Below are 20531 nucleotides of genomic sequence, written 5' to 3'. Positions count from 1 at the left end.
CCTGGTTGGCGGCTGGGATGACGCTGGGAGTGAATGGAGCTTTGGCAGCAACGCCAAATATCCTCTGCACAGCTGGCCGACACTAGCCATCCCTCCCTGTGTTTGGCACCAGTCACGCTCCCTGCGGATAACGGGCCTGATTAATAGACCAGGGGGGAAATTGTCCTGAATTCTCATGGCACCTTTCACATTCACGGGGCGCCCCAATGTTTCAGGCCCATAAGACGTAGGAGCGGAAGTAGGCCATTCGGCCCATCGAGTCTGCTCCGCCATTCAATGGGATCAAGGCTGATCTGATGCGATAATCCTCAACACCACTTCCCCACCTTATCCCCTTGATCCTAGTTTCCCTTAAAACCGATTAAAAATCTGTCCATCTCAGCCAGGACACTGGAGGAGATGTTGCCTGCTCTCCTTCACAGAGTTCAATGGGATGTTATACATCAAGATAGATCAGGCCTCGGTTTGATATCTCATCCATAAATCAACGGAAACGGAGCTGACTGCTGTCGGCTCTTTATTTTAAAATTCCTTTCGGGGATGTGGGTGTCGCTGGGCCCGGCCCAGCATTTACTGCCCATCCCTAATTGCCCGTCGGAAGTTGGTGGTGGGCCGCCTTCTCGAGACGCTGCGCTCCACTTGGCGTGGGTACACCCGCCGTGCTGTTAGAGAGGGTTTCCCAGGATTTTGACCCAGGGACAGGGAAGGAACGGCCGGTATATTTCCCAGTGGGGATGGTGACGCCCTGGGCTCGAGGCCGGTTATGCCCAACTGTTGTCACGTGGCAGCGCCTCTGACAAGGTGCCAGAGGCTGTCAAATTCATCACCCTCTCCCCCCTGTGAGGCAGAACTCCACCCGCAGATGCGCCCTTTTTGAGGTGGACGTGTGACTTGCGATTGGATTCACTCCGACCGTCGCAAAGCCTGCTGGGACGCGGTTTCACCGCCAGGAACTGTATCAGTCCAATTTGTCATTGTTCCCGCATGCACGTCCTTCGCGACGCCGTGGAAGCTATGCCCAGAGACGCTGACCCGCTCTCGGGTACAAACGTTGGCTGGTACATTGGCACTGGTGTGCGATCCGAGGCAAGACAGACACATGGAAGGTGGGCAGCCTGACTGCCCGCCACTGTAGCGTGTTTAACTCTGCTCGGCCCAGACTGAAGGTTTTGAGTGCCACGCACACAGACGGGTTTGTAGGGGTACCACAAGCACCCAGAATCAGAGGGTAATAATCCGGCACCGAAGGAAGCCATTCGGCCCATTTGCCAATGTTGTCCCTTTGAAATACTGACCCAATCAGTCCCCCCCCACTCCCCACCCCACCCACCCCCTACCCCCCCACCCCCCCACCCCACCCCCCCACCCCCCCCACCCCCCACCCCACCCCCCCCCCCACCCCCACCACCCACCCCCACCCATTAGCCTTTAAGCTATATATCCAATTTCCCCCTCTGCTACGGAATCTGCCTCCACAACCCCTTCAGCAATGCTTTCCAGACCGTAATAACTTGGTACGACCGGTCCTTCGATGCGGCACCATCGGCCCAAGCGGGGGGGGGGGGGGGGGTCTACCTGCACTGGAAAAGTACCACAACTCCGGGACTAATGAATGAATTCCTGGCTACAGAATCCCGGAAACATCCCCACGGCAACGCAGCCTGGAAAGAGAGAGAGACAGAGAGAGAGAGACAGAGAGAGATAGACAGAGAAAGATAGAGAGACAGAGAGACAGATAGAGAGAGAGAGAGACAGAGAGAGAGAGAGACAGAGAGAGAGAGAGATAGAGATAGACAGAGAGAGATAGAGAGAGAGAGAGAGAGAGAGACAGATAGAGATAGAGAGAGACAGAGAGGTAGAGAGACAGAGAGAGATAGAGATAGAGAGGTAGTGAGAGACAGACAGAGATAGAGATTGAGAGGTAGAGAGAGACAGACAGAGATAGAGATAGAGAGGTAGAGAGAGAGAGACAGAGAGAGATAGAGATAGAGAGGTAGAGAGAGACAGACAGAGATAGAGATAGAGAGGTAGAGAGAGAGAGACAGAGAGAGATAGAGATAGAGAGGTAGAGAGAGCGAGAGAGACAGAGAGAGATAGAGATAGAGAGGTAGAGAGAGTGAGACAGAGAGAGATAGAGGTAGAGAGAGCGAGACAGAGAGAGATAGAGATAGAGAGAGACACAGAGAGAGCGTGACAAAGAGAGATAGAGATAGAGAGGTAGAGAGAGAGACAGAGATAGAAATAAAGAGGTAGAGAGAGAGAGATAGAAATAGAGAGGTAGAGAGAGAGAGAGAGAGATAAAGATATAGAGAGAGAGAGACAGAGAGAGAGAGATAGAGAGAGAGACAGAGAGAGATAGAGATAGAGAGAGACACACAGAGAGAGTGACAGAGAGAGATAGAGATAGAGAGGTAGAGAGAGAGACAGAGATAGAAATAGAGAGGTAGAGAGAGAGAGAGACAGAGATAAAGATACAGAGAGAGAGAGACAGAGAGAGAGAGATAGAGAGAGAGACAGAGAGAGATAGAGAGAGAGAGAGACAGAGAGAGATAGAGAGGTAGAGAGAGAGAGATAGAGATAGAGAGAGAGAGAGACAGAGAGAGATAGAGAGGTAGAGAGAGAGAGAGATAGAGATAGAGGTAGAGGGAGTGAGAGACAGAGAGAGATAGAGATAGAGAGAGAGAGAGACAGAGAGAGATAGTGAGGTAGAGAGAGAGAGAGAGAGAGATAGAGAGGTAGAGGGAGTGAGAGACAGAGAGAGATAGAGAGTTAGAGAGAGAGAGAGAGAGAGAGACAGATAGAGATAGAGAGAGACAGAGAGGTAGAGAGACAGAGAGAGATAGAGATAGAGAGGTAGTGAGAGACAGACAGAGATAGAGATTGAGAGGTAGAGAGAGACAGACAGAGATAGAGATAGAGAGGTAGAGAGAGAGAGACAGAGAGAGATAGAGATAGAGAGGTAGAGAGAGACAGACAGAGATAGAGATAGAGAGGTAGAGAGAGAGAGACAGAGAGAGATAGAGATAGAGAGGTAGAGAGAGCGAGAGAGACAGAGAGAGATAGAGATAGAGAGGTAGAGAGAGTGAGACAGAGAGAGATAGAGGTAGAGAGAGCGAGACAGAGAGAGATAGAGATAGAGAGAGACACAGAGAGAGCGTGACAAAGAGAGATAGAGATAGAGAGGTAGAGAGAGAGAGAGAGAGAGAGACAGCAAACAAATCCATTACTCACGGATGCCGGGATCAAGATGAACGTTGTGGCTTGGAGTTATTCCTGTGTGTGTGCGGGTGCCTGTGTTTGTCTCAGTCAGGCCTGCTCGATTCACAGCCTCCCTCTCTCTCCCTCTTTCCTTCTCTCTTTCCGCCCCACACTCTTCTGTCACAGGATGAACTCTCAGTCCCGTGAGTGTGCGCGGCTAGCTCAAGTTACAAAAAGCTGACAGCGACATCACGTGACTCTCGGCTGCCAGCAATCCCGCCCCACCCCTCCATCCAGTAATCCCCCCCCCCCCCCCGCACCCTGCAGCCGAAAACCTTCATGTCAAAGGGAGGAACTAGCACTTGCATTTGTACCAGAACTTTCCACATCGCTCTGGACAGAGCCCAAAGTGCCTGGCAGGCGATTTGCAACACTTTCGATGCGTGAAGTGACTGTCGCAACCTGCCAGCTAATGTACGCATAGTGAGATCCCACACACTGCCCTGAAATTATGACCAGCTCATATGTGTGTGGGGTTTTTGTTTCATTTGCAAAGTTAACTGAGGGAATAAATGTTGTGCAGGTTATTGGGGAGGGCTCCCACACAACAATTCAAAGAGGTACTCCATTTGGGCCCCTCATAGAATCATAGAATCCTGATAGTGCAGGAGGAGGCCATTCGGCCCATCTGCACTGACCCTCCGAAAGAGGCCAGCCCTTTTCAAACTCAGGGTTGCGACCCGCGGGTGGGTCACGAATATCGGCCGGCGTGGGTCGAGAAGGTCGGCTGCTTGGTAAAAGTGGGTGCCGGGAAAAAAAGTTTGAAAAAAGCTGACCTAAGCTACCTCGGCCCATTCCCCCGACCTGGAGACTAAGGGCAACTTATCACGGCCCATCCACCTAACCTGCGCATCTTTGGACTGCGGGAGGAAACCGGAGCACCCGGAGGAAACCCACGCAGACACGGGGAGAAAGTGCAAACTCCACACAGACAGTCACCCAATGCCGGAATCGAACCCGGGTCCCTGGGTGGGGCGCGCGCGGTGGCAGAGAATCCCCTCCCCCTTTCCCTCCCCCTTGTTCGGACCAGTGGATTTGATGTCCACCGAAGAAACCCCAGCTGAAAGACAGGATCGCTCTGTACGTCATATGGCCATAAGTTCGACAAGGCCTCTAATGCCAGGGCACAATCTGTGCATCAATCTGAAAGGTACATTGCTGAACAGCCAAAAAGTCCCTAATAAGTCAGTGTGAACGGAGGCAGGCTGACCCAGTTACCAAGCATCTGTTAAAGGCCGAGGCCTGGGACTTGCACTGGCTCTTTGAAAGATCTATTCAAAAAAGACCCAGCTGAGGCTCAGTTGGTAGGCACTCTGCTCTTCGAATCGCAAGGTTCTGGGTTCAAAGCCCACTTGAAGGCCTCAGCACAACAAATAGCAAGGCCCGTGCTCCAGTGCAGTATCAGGTGAGATGTCAAAATGAAGGCCCTGTCTGCCATGTAAACGTCTGTCTTTTTCCTTCAAACATTTCCCATGTTAACTCACCCCGTTTATTGGGGGTTTAAAACTCTCCCCCCTCGGTATTTTGGGGCCTTCTCTGAAGGCCTGCTTTTTTGGGGCAGTACCCACACAGATTGGGCCCATTCCAATCGGCGCTTCCCTTCCTCCATAATGGAACACAGAGGGCCGGTCAATTGTAGGGGCTCCCCGGCTAACTGCGGGGCTGATAACCATGTTGTATAAAAGGCAACGGACCGAGAGAGAGAGAGAGAGAGAGAGAGGGAGGGCCCGGTGAGGTATAACCAGGCCCCATGTAGATAGTACGTTCTTATAAATAAATGTCTTCTTTTGTTTAGTCGTCGGACTCCCCTCGCTTTTATTAAACCCCTCCCCTCCCCCACCCCATCACCCTCCCCAAGCTGTGTAGTCCTCGGACTTGGGGAATTCTCACAGTATCGGGAATCGCCTCTCCTCGGCCTTCACGCGGTGTAACGGCTGATGTGTTGCTTAATAAAGCCGTTTGACAGAATTTTTTAACTTCTTAAGGCAGGCATTTTCAAAATCGGGGGCGCGACCTGCGGGTGGGTCATGGGCGGGTGTCGGGAGGGTCGCGGAGCCGTCCGTCACGGCGCTCCCGATCGCGCAAATCCGCGCGCAACAGCCGGCTAGCAATGACGGCTGCTGGGACCTTCAAAAAGGCTGCGAGCAGATAAACAAATGCAGCCACACTGCGCATGCTCGGAGTTTTGCGTATGCGCACCCATGAGCAGGCACACATGCCCAGTGCGGCCACATTGTTTTATATGCTCGCAGCCTTTTTGAAGGCCGCTTGTAGCCAGCATTGTTAAAAGCCGCCTGCAAAAAGTTTGGGGAGAATGATGTGATTGGTTGCTTTCTGAACTTTGATGCTGATGAAGTGGAGCTGTCGCCATCTGGGACGGCCACTTCCCGATTACAAAATGGACACTTTGCAAAGATTGCAGGGAAAATGGACAAGACTGAGAAAGTAAGCAGGTTCAGGGTTTGTCTGCCTATTGGAGCCGCAGCTCCCAGACCAAAACTGTAGGCCCATCAGCATACTAATGGCCCATCTCCGGGAACAAAAGTGTAACATTTGAGTAACCGATGCCAAGGTAGACACCCCGACGCCAGAGGAGACCGAAACAAAGCAGGCCAACGGCCACCTAGGACACGCCCGGCCATCAGGGCACCCACCCCTTTATTGGATGAAATCGATAGGAATGATCGAGAAATGGCCCAATTGATCAAGGCCCGCCCAAAAGAGCGAAGCCCCTTTGGGTATAAGAAGGAGCCCCCAAGAGAGAATCGTTCTCTCTCGCCGAGGAGAGACCCGTCCACCAGCTGCACCAGAAACAAGCAAGTCCAAGGTCAACGCACGCTACCAGACAGACGTCCTTAGCTGTTATTCTGTACCAGTTCCACCCCAGCAGCCTCAGAACCGAACAACGGCCATTGTTCCTCTGACTGAGTGGGCACCCGAAGCTAAGTATAGGCTTTAGCAGTAGTGATAGTTTAGTCTGTAGTATTTGTGCATGAGTATATTTAACTGTGTGAGTAAATAAATAAGCATTTGACTTTGAACTAACTAACTGGTGTATCAAGTCTTTGATCAGTATTCGGTTTGAACCTTGTGGCGGTATCGAGAGATACCTGGCGACTCTGGAGCAAAACGTAATTAGAATTAAGGAAAGCGACCATATTGACCGCCATATTCAGAGCCAACGAACGAGAGCAACATTTAGCAACAGGAGTCTCTTATTCCAAGAATGGTCAGGGTCTGGGTGTCCCATTTAAGATTGGGAAAACACAGTCTCGCTGACAGAGCCTCATTTCCGCATGTTCTGTGCCACAATTGTGGTGTGGAGCTTAACTTTGGACAGATGGAGACTCCATACTTTCCGACACTGGAAGGCTTCACCTCCATCCAACAGGTTCCATTGGAGGAGCGTGTACGAGGGCCAAAGGGACCCAAAACCATTTCCTCCATTTTTGTCAGCAGCAAACAAGGTAAGAGAAAATGGTGGGTCGCGAAGGTCGGCCAGCGTGGGTCGCGAAGGTCGGCCAGCGTGGGTCGCGAAGGTCGGCCAGCGTGGGTCGCGAAGGTCGGCCGGCGTGGGTCGCGAAGGTCGGCCGGCGTGGGTCGCGAAGGTCGGCCAGCGTGGGTCGCGAAGGTCGACCAGCGTGGGTCGCGAAGGTCGGCCAGCGTGGGTCCCGAAGGTCGGCCAGCGTGGGTCCCGAAGGTCGACCAGCGTGGGTCCCGAAGGTCGGCCAGCGTGAGTCCCGAAGGTCGGCCAGCGTGGGTCGCGAAGGTCGGCCAGCGTGGGTCGCGAAGGTCGGCCAGCGTGGGTCGCGAAGGTCGGCCAGCGTGGGTCGCGAAGGTCGGCCAGCGTGGGTCGCGAAGGTCGGCCAGCGTGGGTCGAGAAGGTCGGCCAGCGTGGGTCGCAAAGGTCGGGAGGGAAGGAGGCAGCTGTGACTCTTCCCCCTCCCCCTCGCCAGGGACCTTCATCAAGGCCACTGACAGAGGTGGTAAACAGGCTGAGTGAGGATGGTCAGTGGCCTTAGCGTCGGTTAAGCCCCCAGGACCTGCTGCAACCCTCCCACAGGAGCAACAAGGGTGAGTCCAGTTCTTCATCGCTCTGTCTCTCTCGTGACTAAATCCCTTTCGCCAACTCCTCCACTCTCTGTAGAATCCCCCTCCAACTCATTCTTCACTTGTGGGAGAGTCTAGGACCAGAGGGCACCGTCTCCGAGTGAGGAGGATTGCCCATTTCAGACAGGGATGAGGAGGGATTTCTTCCCTCAGAGGGGAGTGAATCTGTGGAATTCTTTACCACAGAGAGCTGTCGAGGCTGGGTCGTTCAGTGTGTTCAAGGCTGAGACAGGGCTATGGGGATAAGGCGGGAAAGTGAAGTTGAGGATTGTCAGAACAGTCATGATCTCATTGAGTGGCAGAGCAGACTCGATTCCGCTCCTCCGTCTAATAGTCTAATGGTCTTATAGTCACTGTAAGGTGGCACGGCGGCACAGTGGTTAGCACTGCTGCCACACAGCGTCAGGGGCCCGGGTTGGATTCCGGTCTCGGGTCACTGTCTGTGCGGAGTCTGCACGTCCTCCCCGTGTGTGCGTGGCTTTCCTCCGGGTGCTCCGGATTCCTCCCACAGTCCAAAGATGTGCAGGTTAGGTGGATTGGCCGTGATAAAATTGCCCCTTACTATTCAGGGATGTGCGGGTTAGGTTATGGAATTATGGGGATAGGGCGGGGGGAGTGGACCTGGGTAGGATGCTCTTTCGGAGGGTCGGTGCAGACCCGAGAGGCCGAATGTAGGGATTCTGTGATACAATTGCACCAGCACGCGGAACCTCTCAGTCGCGCATTACCGCCATTTCTCACACCACATCCATGGCTCACACCACACTCTAACATCACACAGCCACCAATTCCTCCCTCGATTCACAGCACGCACACTGCCCTTCAACCTCCATCACTTCCCCTTCCTCATTCCCTCTCCACGCCTCAGCGTGCCCACTCGATTCACAAGTCCCACACATCTCCGTTCACCTATGAGGAAGAGGCCAATCAGCCCCTCGAGTCTATTCCCCCACTCACTTTAAGTCTCGGCTGATCTGTATCTTAGCTCCATTTGCACCCGCAGGTTCCAAGTCCCCAAGTGGCAAAACAAAACTACTGATCTGAATCTAGAAATCTCCGAATTGACCCCAGCCTCAGCAGCTTGTTGGAGAAGAGAGTTTGTAGTTTACATTACTCTTTGTGTGAAGAAATGTTTCCTGGCATCGATTCTGAATGGTTTAACTCCAGTTTTAAGATTATACCCCTTTGTTTTCATAGAATCATAGCATTTACAATGCAGAAGGAAACCATTCGGCCCATCGAGTCTGCACCAGCTCTTACAAACAGCACCCTACTGAAGCCCATGTATCTACCCCATCCCTGTAACCCAGTAACCCCCACTTAACATTTTTGTTGGACACTAAGGGGCAATTAAGCAGCAAACAAGGTAAGAGAAAATGGTGGGTCGCGAAGGTCGGCCGTGTGGGTCCCGAAGGTCGGCCAGCGTGGGTCGCGAAGGTCGGCCAGCGTGGGTCACGAAGGTCGGCCAGCGTGGGTTGCGAAGGTCGGCCAGCGTGGGTCGCGAAGGTCGGCCAGCGTGGGTCGCGAAGGTCGGCCAGCGTGGGTCCCGAAGGTCGGCCAGCGTGGGTTGCGAAGGTCGGCCAGCGTGGGTCGCGAAGGTCGGCCAGCGTGGGTTGCGAAGGTCGGCCTGCGTGGGTCGCGAAGGTCGGCCAGCGTGGATCGCGAAGGTCGACCAGCGTGGGTCGCAAAGGTCGGCCAGCGTGGGTCGCAAATTTCGGCCAGCGTGGATCGCGAAGGTCGACCAGCGTGGGTCCCGAAGGTCAGCCAGCGTGGGTCGCGAAGGTCGGCCAGCGTGGGTCGCGAAGGTCGGCCAGCGTGGATCGCGAAGGTCGGCCAGCGTGGGTTGCGAAGGTCGGCCAGCGTGGGTCGCGAAGGTCGGCCAGCGTGGGTTGCGAAGGTCGGCCTGCGTGGGTCGCGAAGGTCGGCCAGCGTGGATCGCGAAGGTCGACCAGCGTGGGTCGCAAAGGTCGGCCAGCGTGGGTCGCAAATTTCGGCCAGCGTGGATCGCGAAGGTCGACCAGCGTGGGTCCCGAAGGTCGGCCAGCGGAGGTCGCGAAGGTCGGCCAGCGTGGGTCGCGAAGGTCGGCCAGCGTGGATCGCGAAGGTCGGCCAGCGTGGGTCGCAAAGGTCGGCCAGCGTGGGTCGTGAAGGTCGACCAGCGTGGATCGCGAAGGTCGACCAGCGTGGGTCGTGAAGGTCGGCCAGCGTGGGTCGCGAAGGTCGGCCAGCGTGGATCGCGAAGGTCGACCAGCGTGGGTCGCAAAGGTCGGCCAGCGTGGATCGCGAAGGTCGGCCAGCGTGGGTCGCGAAGGTCGGCCAGCGTGGATCGCGAAGGTCGACCAGCGTGGGTCGCAAAGGTCGGCCAGCGTGGATCATGAAGGTCGGCCAGCGTGGGTCCCGAAGGTCGGCCGGCATGGGTCGCGAAGGTCGACCAGCGTGGGTCGCGAAGGTCGACCAGCGTGGGTCGCGAAGGTCGGCCGGCGTGGGTCCCGAAGGTCGGCCAGCGTGGGTCGCAAAGGTCGGCCAGCGTGGGTCGCGAAGGTCGGCCAGCGTGGGTCGCGAAGGTCGGCCAGCGTGGGTCGCAAAGGTCGGCCAGCGTGGGTCGCGAAGGTCGGCCAGCGTGGGTCGCAAAGGTCGGCCAGCGTGGGTCCCGAAGGTCGGCCAGCGTGGGTCGCAAAGGTCGGCCAGCGTGGGTCGCGAAGGTCGGCCGGCGTGAGTCCCGAAGGTCGACCAGCGTGGGTCGCGACGGTCGGCCAGCGTGGGTCGCGAAGGTCGGCCAGCGTGGGTCGCAAAGGTCGGCCAGCGTGGGTCCCGAAGGTCGGCCAGCGTGGGTCGCAAAGGTCGGCCAGCGTGGGTCGCGACGGTCGGCCGGCGTGAGTCCCGAAGGTCGACCAGCGTGGGTCGCGACGGTCGGCCGGCGTGGGTCGCGAAGGTCGGCCAGCGTGGGTCCCGAAGGTCGGCCAGCGTGGGTCGCAAAGGTCGGCCAGCGTGGGTCCCGAAGGTCGGCCAGCGTGGGTCGCGAAGGTCGGCCAGCGTGGGTCACGAAGGTCGGCCGGCGTGGGTCCCGAAGGTCGGCCGGCGTGGGTCGCGAAGGTCGGCCAGCGTGGGTCGCGAAGGTCGGCCAGCGTGGGTCGCGAAGGTCGACCAGCGTGGATCGCGAAGGTCGGCCAGCGTGGATCGCGAAGGTCGGCCAGCGTGGGTCGCAAAGGTCGGCCAGCGTGGGTCATGAAGGTCGACCAGCGTGGGTCCCGAAGGTCGGCCAGCGTGGGTCCCGAAGGTCGGCCGGCGTGAGTCCCGAAGGTCGACCGGCGTGGGTCGCGAAGGTCGACCAGCGTGGGTCCCGAAGGTCGGCCGGCGTGAGTCCCGAAGGTCGACCAGCGTGTGTCCCGAAGGTCGACCAGCGTGGGTCCCGAAGGTCGGCCAGCGTGGGTCGCGTAGGTCGGCCAGCGTGGGCCGCGAAGGTCGGCCAGCGAGGGTCCCGAAGGTCGGCCGGCGTGGGTCGCGAAGGTCGACCAGCGTGGGTTGCGAAGGTCGACCAGCGTGGGTTGCGAAGGTCGACCAGCGTGGGTTGCGAAGGTCGGCCGGCGTGGGTCGAGAAGGTCGGCCGGCGTGGGTCGCGAAGGTCGACCAGCGTGGGTCGCGAAGGTCGGCCAGCGTGGGTCGCGAAGGTCGACCAGCGTGGGTCGCGAAGGTCGGCCGGCGTGGGTCGCGAAGGTCGACCAGCGTGAGTCGAGAAGGTCGGCCAGCGTGGGTCGCGAAGGTCGACCAGGGTGGGTCGCGAAGGTCGGCCAGCGTGGGTCCCGAAGGTCGGCCGGCGTGGGTCGCGAAGGTCGGCCGGCGTGGGTCGCGAAGGTCGACCAGCGTGGGTCGCGACGGTCGGCCGGCGTGGGTCGCGAAGGTCGGCCAGCGTGGGTCCCGAAGGTCGGCCAGCGTGGGTCGCAAAGGTCGGCCAGCGTGGGTCCCGAAGGTCGGCCAGCGTGGGTCGCGAAGGTCGGCCAGCGTGGGTCACGAAGGTCGGCCGGCGTGGGTCCCGAAGGTCGGCCGGCGTCGGTCCCGAAGGTCGGCCGGCGTGGGTCGCGAAGGTCGGCCAGCGTGGGTCGCAAAGGTCGGCCAGCGTGGGTCATGAAGGTCGACCAGCGTGGGTCCCGAAGGTCGGCCAGCGTGGGTCCCGAAGGTCGGCCGGCGTGAGTCCCGAAGGTCGACCGGCGTGGGTCGCGAAGGTCGACCAGCGTGGGTCCCGAAGGTCGGCCGGCGTGAGTCCCGAAGGTCGACCAGCGTGAGTCCCGAAGGTCGACCAGCGTGGGTCCCGAAGGTCGGCCGGCGTGGGTCGCGAAGGTCGGCCAGCGTGGGTCGCAAAGGTCGGCCAGCGTGGGTCATGAAGGTCGACCAGCGTGGGTCCCGAAGGTCGGCCAGCGTGGGTCCCGAAGGTCGGCCGGCGTGAGTCCCGAAGGTCGACCGGCGTGGGTCGCGAAGGTCGACCAGCGTGGGTCCCGAAGGTCGGCCGGCGTGGGTCGCGAAGGTCGGCCAGCGTGGGTCACGAAGGTCGGCCGGCGTGGGTCCCGAAGGTCGGCCGGCGTGGGTCCCGAAGGTCGGCCGGCGTCGGTCCCGAAGGTCGGCCGGCGTGGGTCGCGAAGGTCGGCCAGCGTGGGTCGCAAAGGTCGGCCAGCGTGGGTCATGAAGGTCGACCAGCGTGGGTCCCGAAGGTCGGCCAGCGTGGGTCCCGAAGGTCGGCCGGCGTGAGTCCCGAAGGTCGACCGGCGTGGGTCGCGAAGGTCGACCAGCGTGGGTCCCGAAGGTCGGCCGGCGTGAGTCCCGAAGGTCGACCAGCGTGAGTCCCGAAGGTCGACCAGCGTGGGTCCCGAAGGTCGGCCGGCGTGGGTCGCGAAGGTCGGCCAGCGTGGGTCGCAAAGGTCGGCCAGCGTGGGTCATGAAGGTCGACCAGCGTGGGTCCCGAAGGTCGGCCAGCGTGGGTCCCGAAGGTCGGCCGGCGTGAGTCCCGAAGGTCGACCGGCGTGGGTCGCGAAGGTCGACCAGCGTGGGTCCCGAAGGTCGGCCGGCGTGAGTCCCGAAGGTCGACCAGCGTGAGTCCCGAAGGTCGACCAGCGTGGGTCCCGAAGGTCGGCCAGCGTGGGTCGCGTAGGTCGGCCAGCGTGGGCCGCGAAGGTCGGCCAGCGTGGGTCCCGAAGGTCGGCCGGCGTGGGTCGCGAAGGTCGACCAGCGTGAGTCGCGAAGGTCGACCAGCGTGAGTCGAGAAGGTCGGCCGGCGTGGGTCGCGAAGGTCGGCCGGCGTGGGTTGCGAAGGTCGGCCGGCGTGGGTTGCGAAGGTCGGCCGGCGTGGGTTGCGAAGGTCGACCAGCGTGGGTTGCGAAGGTCGACCAGCGTGGGTTGCGAAGGTCGGCCGGCGTGGGTCGAGAAGGTCGGCCAGCGTGGGTCGCGAAGGTCGGCCAGCGTGGGTCGCGAAGGTCGACCAGCGTGGGTCGCGAAGGTCGGCCGGCGTGGGTCGCGAAGGTCGACCAGCGTGAGTCGAGAAGGTCGGCCAGCGTGGGTCGCGAAGGTCGACCAGGGTGGGTCGCGAAGGTCGGCCAGCGTGGGTCCTGAAGGTCGGCCGGCGTGGGTCGAGAAGGTCGGCCGGCGTGGGTCGCGAAGGTCGACCAGCGTGGGTCGCGAAGGTCGGCCAGCGTGGGTCGCGAAGGTCGACCAGCGTGGGTCGCGAAGGTCGGCCAGCGTGGGTCGCGAAGGTCGACCAGCGTGGGTTGCGAAGGTCGGCCAGCGTGGGTCCTGAAGGTCGGCCGGCGTGGATCGAGAAGGTCGGCCGGCGTGGGTCGAGAAGGTCGGCCAGCGTGGGTCGCGAAGGTCGGCCAGCGTGGGTCGCGAAGGTCGACCAGCGTGGGTCGCGAAGGTCGGCCAGCGTGGGTCCCGAAGGTCGGCCGGCGTGGGTCGCGAAGGTCGGCCAGCGTGGGTCGCGAAGGTCGGCCAGCGTGGGTCGCGAAGGTCGGCCAGCGTGGGTCGAGAAGGTCGGGAGGGAAGGAGGCAGCTGTGACTCTTCCCCCTCCCCCTTGCCAGGGACCTTCATCAAGGCCACTGACAGAGGTGGTAAACAGGCTGAGTGAGGATGGTCAGTGGCCTTAGCGTCGGTTAAGCCCCCAGGACCTGCTGCAACCCTCCCACAGGAGCAACAAGGGTGAGTCCAGTTCTTCATCGCTCTGTCTCTCTCGTGACTAAATCCCTTTCACCAACTCCTCCACTCTCTGTAGAATCCCCCTCCAACTCATTCTTCACTTGTGGGAGAGTCTAGGACCAGAGGGCATCGTCTCCGAGTGAGGAGGGTTGCCCATTTCAGACAGGGATGAGGAGGGATTTCTTCCCTCAGAGGGGAGTGAATCTGTGGAATTCTTTACCACAGAGAGCTGTCGAGGCTGGGTCGTTCAGTGTGTTCAAGGCTGAGACAGGGCTATGGGGATAAGGCGGGAAAGTGAAGTTGAGGATTGTCAGAACAGTCATGATCTCATTGAGTGGCAGAGCAGACTCGATTCCGCTCCTCCGTCTAATAGTCTAATGGTCTTATAGTCACTGTAAGGTGGCACGGCGGCACAGTGGTTAGCACTGCTGCCACACAGCGTCAGGGGCCCGGGTTGGATTCCGGTCTCGGGTCACTGTCTGTGCGGAGTCTGCACTTTCTCCCCGTGTGTGCGTGGGTTTCCTCCGGGTGCTCCGGATTCCTCCCACAGTCCAAAGATGTGCAGGTTAGGTGGATTGGCCGTGATAAAATTGCCCCTTACTATTCAGGGATGTGCGGGTTAGGTTATGGAATTATGGGGATAGGGCGGGGGGAGTGGACCTGGGTAGGATGCTCTTTCGGAGGGTCGGTGCAGACCCGAGAGGCCGAATGTAGGGATTCTGTGATACAATTGCACCAGCACGCGGAACCTCTCAGTCGCGCATTACCGCCATTTCTCACACCACATCCATGGCTCACACCACACTCTAACATCACACAGCCACCAATTCCTCCCTCGATTCACAGCACGCACACTGCCCTTCAACCTCCATCACTTCCCCTTCCTCATTCCCTCTCCACGCCTCAGCGTGCCCACTCGATTCACAAGTCCCACACATCTCCGTTCACCTATGAGGAAGAGGCCAATCAGCCCCTCGAGTCTATTCCCCCACTCACTTTAAGTCTCGGCTGATCTGTATCTTAGCTCCATTTGCACCCACAGGTTCCAAGTCCCCAAGTGGCAAAACAAAACTACTGATCTGAATCTAGAAATCTCCGAATTGACCCCAGCCTCAGCAGCTTGTTGGAGAAGAGAGTTTGTAGTTTACATTACTCTTTGTGTGAAGAAATGTTTCCTGGCATCGATTCTGAATGGTTTAACTCCAGTTTTAAGATTATACCCCTTTGTTTTCATAGAATCATAGCATTTACAATGCAGAAGGAAACCATTCGGCCCATCGAGTCTGCACCAGCTCTTACAAACAGCACCCTACTGAAGCCCATGTATCTACCCTATCCCTGTAACCCAGTAACCCCCACTTAACATTTTTGTTGGACACTAAGGGGCAATTAAGCATGGCCAATCCACCTAACCCGCACATCTTTGGACTGTGGGAGGAAACCGGAGCACCCGGAGGAAACCCACGCAGACACGGGGAGAACGTGCAGACTCCGCACAGACAGTGACGCAGCCGGGAATCGAACCTGGCACCCTGGAGCCGTGGAGCAACTGTGCTAACCACTGTGCTACCGTGCTGCCCAGTTTTGGACTCGTCTACTCGAGGAATAGTTTCCCCCCCCACCTCGTCTACCCTTTCAAATCCTTTTCACGTTTTAAACCACCTCAATTGAATCTTTATATTCAAGGGAATACAAAGCCGACAGTCCAACCTGGTTCCATAATTTAATCCTGGAACTCCCTCCCTAACAGCACAGCGGGTGTAACTAACTGTAGGGACTGCAGTGGTTCACGAAGGCAGCTCACCACTGGCCTTCTCAATGAGGGATGGGCAACAAACGCTGGGCCTTGCCTAGCTACATCCCTGGAAAGGATGAGAAATAAAGTCTCTAAGTAAGCCCACAGTATTGGGTCGGTCTTTTCGACAGCCACTCGCCAGCTCTTACTGCAGAGGGCCTAGGTTAGGCTTCGAGCCTGGTCCCCGGGCCTCACTGCTGCTGGAGGACCCCTCCTGAGGCAGGGGTGGGGGGGGCTGGTGATTGGGCTGCCACTGATATCTCACTGGCCCTCAGGTGAGTGGACGCCAGGAGAAGGGCAGAGTGCAGGATGGGGAGGGGGGGGGGGGGGGGGGGGGGGCGTCATGGCTGGGAGGGGGAAGGTGTTGGGAGTGTGACGGTCGGAGGACATCCAAGTCACAACATATTTGTTGCAGATAATCTGAGGGGTCGATTTCCTTGGGTGAGGCTCAAGATGGTACTGGTTGATTCAGGTTCATCCAATTTTACAGCTGGGGACCTTGACCAGACATTCAACCATTTATTTGGGCGCAGGAGGGATCTAACAGTTGCTTGAGATACAGGTAAAGGATTTCCATTGTACATCCTCCCTCAATACCTCTTCAAGGCAGTAACTGAGGGGGTTGATGAAGACGGTGCTGTGCATAGGGGCTGGTTAAAGTACCACAGAGCAGGCCGATTTGTAAAACTGAAGCCTGTGGATTGAAGGGTCAGCGTTGGATAGCAGATTGGTCACAGAGTTGAAAGCAGAGGTTTGTGGCGAACAGTAGGGCCGGAAAAAGCGTTTCCAGGGGTCAGCGTTGGGGCCACCACTATTTTCGGTGAACCTGGACTTGGGTCGACAAGACACAATTACCTCGTCTGCACGGACCGCAGATTTGGGGATGTATTGAACATGGGTGGGGGCAATTACAGACTTCAGGATGTGGAGTGGGCGGACACCAGGCAGTTACGCCGAATGCAGAGAAGTGTGAGGTGATCCATTTTGGCCGGGAGAATGGGGAGAGATAATGAAAATTGCTTATGGTCACAAGTAGGCTTCAAATGAAGTTACTGTGAAAAGCCCCTAGTCGCCACATTCCGGCGCCTGTTCGGGGAGGCTGGTACAGGAATTGAACCGACGCCTGCCTTGGTCTGCTTTAAAAGCCAGCGATTTAGCCCAGTGTGCTAAACCAGCTTGGTGCCTAATTTGGAAGAAAGAGCAGAGAAACCTGAAGGCTCGTTTACAAAAGTATTTGAAGATGGTAGGCGAAGGTGAGGAGGCTGGTAAAATGGAATCCTCGGCATCGGCAGAAGAATAATGGAATGGGAGCGGGAGTAGGCCCTTCGAGCCCGCTCCACCATTCGGTAAGATCATGGCTAATCTGTTTGGTGTCGACTTCAACTTTCCCCACCTCCCCCCAATAACCTGTGACCCCCCCCCTCCCTTGCCTAACAAGAACCTTACTACCTCCACCTTAAAAATATTCAGTCACCCTGCCTTTGAGGCACAGCGTCTCCACCTCCACCCTAAAGTCGCACGAGCCTCTGAGAGAGAACAATTCTCCTCCTCTCTGTCCTAAAAGGGCGACCCTTCATTTTAAAACAGTGCCCCCTCGTTCTGGACGCACCCACCAGTGGAATTATTAAGAAATGACGTACATAAACAACTGGGATCAAGTGGATCCCTTAAAGAGTATAGAGATTGTCGAAATAGAGTTAAGAGGGAAATCAGGAGGGCAAAAAGGGGACATGAAATTGCTTTGGCAAATAATGCAAAGGAGAATCCAAAGAGCTTCTACAGATACATAAAGGGAAAAAGAGTAACTAGGGACAGAGTAGGGCCTATTAAGGATCAACAAGGACATCTATGTGCAGAGCCATAAGAGTTGGGTGAGATCCTGAATGAATATTTCTCATCGGTATTCACGGTGGAGAAAGGCATGGATGTTAGGAAACTAAGGGAAATAAATAGTGATGTCTTGAGAAGTGTGCATATTACAGAGGAGGAGGTGCTGGAAGTCTTAAAGCGCATCAAGGTAGATAAATCCCTGGGACCTGATGAAATGTATCCCAGGATGTTGTGGGAGGCTAGGGAGGAAATTGCGGGTCCCCTAACAGAGATATTTGAATCATCGGCAGCCACAGGTGAGGTGCCTGAAGATTGGAGAGTAGCGAATGTTGTGCCCTTGTTTAAGAAGGGCAGCAGGGAAAAGCCTGGGAACTACAGACCGGTGAGCCTAACGTCTGTAGTAGGTAAGTGGCTAGAAGGTATTCTGAGAGACAGGATCTACAAGCATTTAGAAAGGCAAGGACTGATTCGGGGCAGTCAGCATGGCTTTGTGCGTGGAAAATCATGTCTCACAAATTTGATTGAGTTTTTTGAGGGGGTAACCAAGAAGGTAGATGAGGGCAGTGCAGTAGACGTTGTCTACATGGACTTTAGCAAAGCCTTTGACAGGGTACCGCATGGTAGGTTGTTGCAGAAGGTTAAAGCTCACGGGATCCAGGGTGAGGTTGCCAATTGGATTCAAAATTGGCTGGACGACAGAAGACAGAGGGTGGTTGTAGAGGGTTGTTTTTCAAACTGGAGGCCTGTGACCAGTGGTGTGCCTTAGGGATCGGTGCTGGGTCCACTGTTATTTGTGATTTATATTAATGATTTGGATGAGAATTTAGGAGGCATGGTTAGTAAGTTTGCAGATGACACCAAGATTGGTGGCACAGTGGATAGTGAAGAAGGTTATCTAGGATTGCAACGGGATCTTGATCAATTAGGCCAGTGGGCCGACGAATGGCAGATGGAGTTTAATTTAGATAAATGTGAGGTGATGCATTTTGGCAGATCGAATCAGGCCAGGACCTACTCAGTTAATGGTATGGCGTTGGGGAGAGTTATAGAACAAAGAGATCTAGGAGTACAGGTTCATAGCTCCTTGAAGGTGGAGTCGCAGGTGGACAGGGTGGTGAAGAAGGCATTCGGCATGCTTGGTTTCATTGGTCAGAACATTGAATACAGGAGTTGGGACATCTTGTTGAAGTTGTACAAGACATTGGTACGGCCACACTTGGAATACAGTGTGCAGTTCTGGTCACCCTATTATAGAAAGGATATTATTAAACTAGAAAGAGTGCAGAAAAGATTTACTAGGATGTTACCGGGACTTGATGGTTTGAGTTATAAGGAGAGGCTGGATAGACTGGGACTTTTTTCCCTGGAGCGTAGGAGGCTGAGGGGTGATCTTATAGAGGTCTATAAAATAATGAGGGGCATAGATAAGGTAGATAGTCAACATATTTTCCCAAAGGTAGGGGAGTCTAAAACTAGAGGGCATAGGTTTAAGGTGAGAGGGGAGAGATTCAGAAGGGCCCAGAGGGGCAATTTCTTCACTCAGAGGGTAGTGAGTGTCTGGAATGGGCTGCCAGAGGTAGTAGTAGAGGCGGGTACAATTGTGTCTTTTAAAAAGCATTTAGATAGTTACATGGGTAAGATGGGTATAGAGGGTTATGGGCCAAGTGCGGGCAACTGGGACTAGCTTAATGGTAAAAACTGGGCGGCATGGACTGGTTGGGCCGAAGGGCCTGTTTCCATGCTGTAAACTTCTATGATTCTATGAAATGTTTGGAACACAAAAGCAAGGAGGTTGTGCTAAATGCTGGAAAATATTGGGGGCCAGTGCGGACTCAATGGGCCGAACGGCCTCCTTCTGCACTGTAGGGACGCTATGTTGCGAGGTCATCAAATTTAAGGTAATTGGCGAGGGTAAAGAAAAGCCAGAGTTGGAGCAATGGAAGGGGGGGGGCAGTCAATGATGAGTTAAGGAGGGTTCAGGCCAAATAAAACTTACAAATTAAGTCTGTCGGGGGCTTTGACCCTCCGCCACGATCGCCTCAGTCCTGGTGGTGATGTGGGCACCGACGTGGTCACCTGCGACTCCGGGAGCCTGTTGTCCTCGTCTTCGTCACCCCTGAGTGGATCCAGTGGGGGGACGGATGCTGCTGGGGTGGGGGCTGCGGTGAGGTTCGCTGGAGGGAGGGTGGGTGGCGCAGGGGTGAATGAGGCAATCGGGCGGGGGAGGAGCGGTGTCGGGTCGGGGGTCGTGGGTGCGGGCCCAGTGGGTGCCAGGTCCCGGAGGGAGACTGTGTCCTGGCGCCCGTCGGGGTGTGCCACGTAGGCGTACTGCGGGTTTGCGTGGAGGAGGTGGACTTTCTCGACCAAGGGGTCCGATTTATGGGTCCGCACGTGCTTCCGGAGGAGGACGGGTCCAGGAACTGTCAGCCATATTGGGAGCGAGACCCTGGAGATGGACTTCCTGGGGAAGGCAAACACACGTCCGTGAGGGGTCTCGTTAGTCGCGGTGCAGAGGAGCGATCGGATGGAGTGGAGCGTGTCGGGGAGGACCTCCTGCCAGCGGGAGGCCGGGACATTTCTAGAAAAAGAAAAGAAAGAAAAGAAGAATGAAAATCGCTTAATGTCACAAGTAGGCTTCAAATGAAGTTACTGTGAAAATCCCCTAGTCGCCACATTCTGGCGCCTGTTTGGGGAGGCTGGTACGGGAATTGAACCGTGCTGCTGGCCTGCCTTGGTCTGCTTTCAAAGCCAGCGATTTAGCCCAGTGTGCTAAACTAGACCGAAGGCCTTCCAGACCGTCCCGTCCTCCCTCTCCACCTGCCCGTTTCCCCGGGGGTTGTAGCTGGTCGTCCTGCTCGAGGCGATGCCCTTGCTGAGCAGGTACTGACGCAGCTCATCGCTCATGAAAGAGGATCCCCGATCGCTGTGGATGCAGGTGGGGAAACCGAACAGAGTGAATATGCTGCGCAGGGCTTTAATGACCGTGGCAGTAGTCATGTCAGGGCATGGGATGGCGAAGGGGAACCGGGAGTACTCGTCAGTTACGTTGAGGAAGTACACATTGCGACCGGTGGAGGGGAGGGGCCCTTTGAAGTCCACGCTGAGGCGTTCAAAGGGGCGGGATGCCTTCACCAGGTGCGCTCGATCTGGCCGGTAGAAGTGCGGCTTGCACTCTGCGCAGACTTGGCAGTCTCTGGTGACGGTCCTGACCTCCTCAATGGAGTAGGGCAGATTGCGGGTCTTGACAAAATGGAAGAACTGGCTGACCCCCGGGTGGCAGAGGTCATGCCCGGAGTCGGTCTACTTGTGCGCTGGCACATGTACCGCGGGATAGGGCGTCAGGGGGCTCATTGAGCTTCC

At 56.8% G+C, this 20531-nt stretch overlaps 1 protein-coding gene across 1 annotated transcript in view; it reads right to left on the bottom strand.

Moving 5' to 3' along the window:
- pld3 (phospholipase D family member 3) overlaps positions 1 to 3401 on the bottom strand; it is a 38769-nt gene extending 35368 nt beyond the window's left edge. Inside the window, exon 1 of the mRNA XM_072490324.1 lies at positions 3232 to 3401. The gene's annotated coding sequence lies outside the window, so the exon portion shown is untranslated. The remainder of the gene's footprint in view (positions 1 to 3231) is intronic.
- Between the last annotated feature and the right edge of the window lie 17130 nt (positions 3402 to 20531).

The sequence above is a fragment of the Scyliorhinus torazame genome, chromosome 25, assembly GCF_047496885.1.
Source record: "Scyliorhinus torazame isolate Kashiwa2021f chromosome 25, sScyTor2.1, whole genome shotgun sequence".
Taxonomy (NCBI): domain Eukaryota; kingdom Metazoa; phylum Chordata; class Chondrichthyes; order Carcharhiniformes; family Scyliorhinidae; genus Scyliorhinus; species Scyliorhinus torazame.
This window is presented reverse-complemented; position numbering and strand designations above follow the sequence as displayed.